Source organism: Erigeron canadensis, chromosome 6, assembly GCF_010389155.1.
Source record: "Erigeron canadensis isolate Cc75 chromosome 6, C_canadensis_v1, whole genome shotgun sequence".
NCBI classification, from domain to species: domain Eukaryota; kingdom Viridiplantae; phylum Streptophyta; class Magnoliopsida; order Asterales; family Asteraceae; genus Erigeron; species Erigeron canadensis.
Window position 1 is genome coordinate 3,838,936 of NC_057766.1, and position 7,121 is coordinate 3,846,056.

General features: G+C 34.9%; 1 pseudogene; it reads left to right on the forward strand.

Moving 5' to 3' along the window:
• Positions 1–3,757: 3,757 nt before the first annotated feature.
• LOC122604137 lies at positions 3,758–6,485 on the forward strand (annotated as a pseudogene).
• The last annotated feature ends 636 nt before the right edge of the window (positions 6,486–7,121 follow it).

The following is a 7,121-nucleotide window of genomic DNA, read 5'->3' on the forward strand; positions in this document are numbered from 1 at the left end:
TTAAATGCCCAAATAAAGCCAATTAAAGTATATTTACGACCATGTCCCACTTTTTCACCACGTTTGGCCATAGTGCTAAGTTGTTCATACACTTTTTGCCAAAGATATAATCCCCAAGGAAACACGTTCCATGCTTCCAAATCTTCAGCCAATAATAACAAATCCTTACTAACATGTTGCAATGGTTGTCTTCCACTAAATCCAGCCTCAACAAGTAATATAAGACATACTCGAACGAAATCATGATCATCCAACCCCTTAGAATGACCACTCTCAAACACTTGCTTGAAATCTATCAATTTAAGAGTATCACCACCCTTGTAGTCGGGAAAAACACGAAACACCCATAATGGGGTGCGGATATGCTCAATGTATGGACCGAATGAGTCATGCCGCCCGAAACGTAGACCAGTCACTAAGCAAAACTCCTCGCGACTAAATCGGGCATAATGAAATGGTGAAAAATAGAACCACAATTCCTGGTCACCACGTTCAAATGACACTGGTACCTCATGAGTCACATGCTGCAAAAATAGATGAGTCAACAACGGGTCTCCGCTGCCTTGTTGTACTTGCAGCCATGAGCCAAAACAAGTAGTAGTAAACAATTCTTTCTGGCTCGGTGTAAGAGTTTTTGCGATACCATTAGCTATGCTCATTCTACCCCTCAAAGTCAACGAACACTGGATATATTCCTTAAAAACAATAAGAAAAAACCAAGTAGCATCACTAATTAAGATTCAAATAGATAGAAACCTTACATACATCAATATAAAAGATGTGAAATTAATATAAAAGTTGTGAGATTTTTGCTCCAGGATAATATATATAAATGTTGTGAAATTTATATTAAAGTTATGAAATTTATATAAAACTAGTCATTATCTTAAAATATATATATAAAAGTTTACATATAGAAAAATGGCAGAATATATATAAATGTTTAACAATCATTAAACTTCACAAAAATCCAAAATCAAAATAAGAAAAATGGCAGAATATCAACCTTAGGTCCGGGCCTTTCTTGACTTGCTTGACTTTCTTCCATTGTTTTGTTCTTGATTAATTGGGCAGTTCGATTCTAGATGAAATCGATTGGAATGAAATCGATTTTGGGGATGTAATGAATTGGAATGGTGAAGAATGGCTAGTGGTGATGGCCGACGTGGTGATGGAATGATCGATTCTGGTGGTGGTTGATGGTGAAGGCCAACGGGGGTGGTTGAGGGTGGTGGCAGCGATTTTGGGGGTGGTTTGCGATTCTTGTAATGACTATTCGATTTTAGGGTTTATAAGTATAGGGTCGGGTCGAATACATATGGATCCAAGATCGCAAAAGAGATTTTCGATTTTAAGCCTAAATCGCAAATCGCAAATGAGATTTGCGATTTTGTCCTAAATCGCAAATCTCATTTGCGATTTTGACTGTTTGCTAATCTCCATCCCAACTTGCGATTCTCCATTCAGATTTGCGATTTTATGGCTATTTAATGAAAACTAAAAAAAAAGTGGGTATTTTGGTATATATAACATGATTTTTGGGTATATAAGTTATTTTCTCTAAAAATAACAGTGTTTAAAACGTATAGTGCCAAATTTGTACAATAATTTTGGTTTGAAAATGTAAATGTTGAAAATAAAGGAATAAAGAAAGATGTTGGTACCCAGGAGTTAAATAACAAAAACTTTAATTTTAAAATGTAAAGGGTTAAAACCGAAAAATAAAATTTTCATGTAAAAATATATAAAATAAAAGAAAATAAAATAGAATTTATTAATTGGCTAGACAATATATGTACCATAAACCTTGGGATGGCAACAAGAAACACGACTCGATGAGGCAACTCGATATCTAATGAGAATACCCGACATACAAACTCTTTCGGGGCATGGACTGGGGTATTGTCTACTCCGATACAACCCAACCCGATATCAATACTTATATTTGTTCACTTCACAAGTGTGGAAATGTTTATCATAATTTGTAATATTTGAAAAGCATCAACAAGTTTATTGTTTGTTCTTCATGCATGATATAGCAATATTGTATTATTTTAATGTGACTTTGTAGTTTGTTCATATTGTTATTTCATTGTGATTGAAGTATTGTTTTGATAATCATCTTTGTTTTATTGATTTATTAATTAATTTACTTTTATTACAAACAACTCACTTAAGTTTAAACAAATATTTAAATAATATAATAAAATTAAACAAAGTGGCATGAGTTGAAAAATGAAAGAAAAATTGAGAAAATATGATGGGAAAGGGTAAATTGCAAAAAAAATATCCAAATTTATTAGTTTTTAAATTTAAGGTATTCAATTTTTTTAGAACATTAAAAGGAATCCAAGTTTTTAATTTTTAATGTTAAGGTATTCAACTTTTTTTTCTTAATCAATAAAAGGTATCAAACTTTTCAAAACATAAAATTAAATTAAAAAAAATTTGATATAATTTAACTGCGATTTTTATTAAATTTTCGTATATGGTGGAACCAATAGGGTGTTCAAAACTATCTATATCCGAACTCGTAATCTGATCCGATTTTATCCAAAAATTCATATATCTAAAATTTCGGATAACTTTTAATAATTAAAAAAAAATTAATATCTTTAAATTAAAAACTAACAAACTTGAATACTTTTTTTTTTTTTTTGCAATTTACTCTTAGTAAAAAGATGTATGCATGACAAACACTAGGCTCGATGAGGATTTCTAGCCTTTAGGCCGGTGCTTATAATACTTCCACGTGAGCGTCCCTAGGTCGGAAGACGCAGACGCCCTAGTGGCCTTGATCGTCCTTGTGTCTGCGTCCTCCCCTTTGTTCTCCGCCAAGAAGTTCGAAAACGCTCCAATGTGGGTCCGTTTGAGGTTTATGTTTTTTTTTTTTATCCCCAACGTTCAAAATTAGTTTTTTGTATATGTTTCTGTATTGTGTGAGTGTGTGTTGATTTGCAGGTGGAGGATCAATTTTGTGTTTTGGCCGGCCGATTTAGTGAAGACGAAAGAGAAAGGGGGCTGTGTCATGATATATATATATTTATTATATATAAAACTAATTTTCAAATTTAACCCTTAACTATTACTACATTGATGAATAATTTTGATAGTTTCAAAAATTTTAAATATAACCCCTTAAAAATTAATTTAGTCTTTTAACTTTTGTATGTTTAAAATTTTATTAATTTACATGTGATTTTATTTATCAATTATAAATTGCTTATTATTATTTTTTTAAGTAATAGAATATAATAAAAATTTTTTGATGATGTGACGAATAAGTTCTGAAGAAGTTGTCCTTATAAACATTGAGTATCTTGAAGAGAGTCTTGGATTATGTGATGTGATGTGGCAGTAAAGAAGCTGGAGAACGATCATCTTTACAAGGACAGGCCTTATAAATTAATTAGATACATTTTACATTATCTAAAGTAACTAAAAGGGCGGTGCTGAAGGTTCAGCATATAGCTTAAGAGATAAATCATTACATATGTTTTCATACGTTTTCAAATATTCTTTATCACATTAATTCAAAACCTAAGGTAAGTAACTGCTCAGTGTCGTCTTCTGCGGGTTTTGAGCCCCAATACCTCGACGGTGTATAGGGAGGTTTTGCATGAGATAAGGATCGAACCCATGACCTCTGTCGAGTGTTTACCACTGATCCAACAGCTTACATTAATTCAAAACCTAATTAACAATTATCGTCTTGGTTTATTAACAGTAAGTACGTAGGGTTTAATCATCAATAAAGATGTCAAAAAGGGTTCAAGAAACAGCAATTGGCATTGATCTTGGAACAACATACTCGTGCGTCGCAGCGTGGCTGGATCAACACAACCATGTGGAGATCATTCCGAATCAGCAAGGCAACTGGATTACACCGTCATGCGTTGCTTGGAATGGGGCCCATCTCTTAGTTGGGGAGGCTGCCAAAAATCAAATCACTAGGAACCCTAAAAACACTGCTTTGGGTAAGTAACAAAGATTATTTTCCATTGAGGTTCACCACAAAGTGGACATCATAATTACCGATGATTAAACCTTTTTCTTTTAATTATCATATAACCCGAATACGAAATTAGAAAAGAAAAGACTAAGGATAATTAATATATGTTTCAGTTTGTCAAGATATGGTGATGTGTGAATTTCGATCCCAAACCTTAGTAATTAAGCTGAATGGTACTTGGAAAAAATGTGTCGCTTCACTCACGTTAGCTTTAAGAGTGGTTGTAAACTTAGTGGCTTGGCGATGATAGTGACATGGTTCACAACGACCACAGAACTTGTGGCTCAGACTCAACTTGAACACAGGGGAGCTAGGAGTTTTTGGAGACTCAGACTTGAATCGGAATATCCGGATTGGGATTTTCAATATAGACATCTTGATTTTTGAAATTATATGTGATAAAACTTTAAAAAAGTATTAGAAAATTCAAGTTTAAACATAATGTTTAGAAAGACTAACGGAATAGTTCAAAGCTCCAACTTAAACATAATATTAGCGAATAGATTCACATTTCATCATCATTTTGTCTGTATCGATGTTGGAAAACTTGTGACTCAGACTTAACTCGGCAAGGGGGAGAGTCAGGAGTTCATCATCATTTTTCGTTAAACTTAGGAATTATACAACCTTAGCGGGCGAGGTGGTTAATGATATCATTTTATTCATTCTTTTGTTATTGGGTACATTGTGGTATGTGTGATTGTGTGGTATTGTTGGTCCTGTGTTTTGTGGGTTAGCTGGGTAGTTTGTGGTGTCTCCTGTTGCTGATGTTATGGTGTGGTGGTGGTATATGTAAACCACTAGAATCACTCTCATATGTCATGTGACCAAGAAGGTTATTCCATCCTTGTCTCGATTTTGGATTACATGATGGTTAAAAATGAACCAGTTCTAAGATTATGATGGTTATAGAATATAATAAAAGAGTAAGCTGTCACACACAAGGAACAAAATGAAAAGTAGTAGACTGCTATCTTATAGATAAATTTTCGATTAATCGTTTTCTTGTTTGTTTTTCAAAGTTAGAGTTTATTGAACTCCTTTTTAACATGTGTCTTTGGCATTAATGAATCTCCTACTGTGGATGATATTACTTTATTCAGATGTGAAGCGCTTAATGGGGAGTAGATTCAATGATAATACGGTGAAGAAGGACATTGAGTCATGGCCTTTTAAGGTAACTGAAGGGAATAAACAGAAGCCAATGATGAACACGATTCGGTAGAAAAAAAATTTTCTCCAGAAGAAATATCTTCTATGATTCTAAAAGATTTAAAAGAAGCTGCTGATCAGGCATATCTTGGAACAAAAGTTACAGATGCGGTGATAACTGTTCCTGCATATTTTAGTGACAAGCAACGACAGGCAACCAAAGATGCTGGTACACTAGCTGGGCTTAATGTCTTGCGTTTAATTAATGAGCCAACATCAGCCGCAGTTGCGTATGGTCTAGATAAGAGTGCTGACATAGATTGCCCAAAAGGGAAAACTGTCTTGATCTTTGATATGGGTGGAGGTAGGTTTGACGTGTCTCTTCTGAATATAAGCCGGGCCGGTGTCATTACAGTTAAAGCAGTGGGCGGTGACACTCATCTTCGGGGGAGAAGATTTTGACAAGTCAATGGTGAATCATTGTGTGCAAGAATTTAAGAGGAAAGAAAGGAAGGATTTAAGTGTGAATCCTAGAGCAATGATGAGGTTGAAAATAGCTTGCGAGAAAGCAAAGAGGGATTTGTCATCAACTTCACAAACACCAATTGAAGTCGATTCCTTGTATGAGGGAATTGATTTTTCGACAAAATTCAGCTGGGCAAAATTCGAGGAGCTGAATTCTGGTTTCTTCAGAATGTGCATCAAGCATGTGGAGAACTGTTTGAGAGATGGGAAGGTGCAAAAGAAAGACGTTGATGATATAGTTATTGTTGGTAGATCAACACGAATTCCGAAGGTACAAAAAATGTTGACTGAGTTCTTTGATGGGAAACCACTTTGTAGGAGCATTAACGCAGATGAAGCTGTAGCTTATGGTGCAGCAGTGTTGGCTGCTAACTTGACTGGTAATGGGAATGTAAAGGTACAAGATTTGATATTGTTAGATGTGACCCCTCTCTCTCTTGGCATCTTGGTCAATGAAGATAATATGAGTGTCATGATCCCAAGGAACACAGCTATACCCACCATCAAGGAGCACGTTTATGCTACAAAATGCGACAACCAAACATCCGGACTTATCAGTGTAAATGAAGGCGAGGGCAGAAAAATTAACGAAAACATCTTCCTTGACAAATTCATTCTTCGTGGCATTCCACCTTCCCCTGCACATCAACAAAAGATAAACGTGTGCTTTAACTTAGACGCCAATGGTATACTAGTTGTTTCTGCTGAGGCAATATCATCGGGCAGTAAAAATAGTATTAGAATTGAAAGGAGTGGTCATGTCCCAAAGAATTACATCAAGAAGCTTGAGCAATGAAGTCCACCAAAAACAGGTTTTTGTAACCAACATCTCAGTTGGTCTGTCTTTCTTGGCCATGGTGGCTTCTACTTTTGTCTTTAGACATGTTATGTAAATTAAGAAGTGGTAACTTAATAGCTACTATTAATATACTGTGCAAGGCTTTTACTATGCTTTTAATTGCATATGGTCTAGATAAGAGTTCTTCTACTTGCTAACATGTTGTGTATAAATTTTTTTATGTCGGTCTTTCCAGTTCAGTAATGCATGTTTTATGCAGAACTTCATGTCATATCGGTTTGGAGGCGACTCAACTTTCTCTCAAAGATATGCAATTGGTCTATTTTGGGAATTGGCAATATCAAATGTCTTCTTGTATAGCATAGAGTTATCTGTATTCCCACATTTGGTACTTTTGGCCACTCTTAGTGTGATGTGTGTTGGTTTAATCAATTTTGACATGTCCAAAGGAAGATGGAGATTTGAATTTTCTTGTTGAAGTAGAGCTTAATAGTTCAATTTAGTTAGGAAACAGATCAAGAGACCCATTATAAGCCATGGCATTTTAGACTTACCTGTTATCTGTGATCACTTATAAGAGTGCCTGTTGTGGTTCGGTTGGCTTCATTCTCCTTCAACCATGAGCCCGCACCA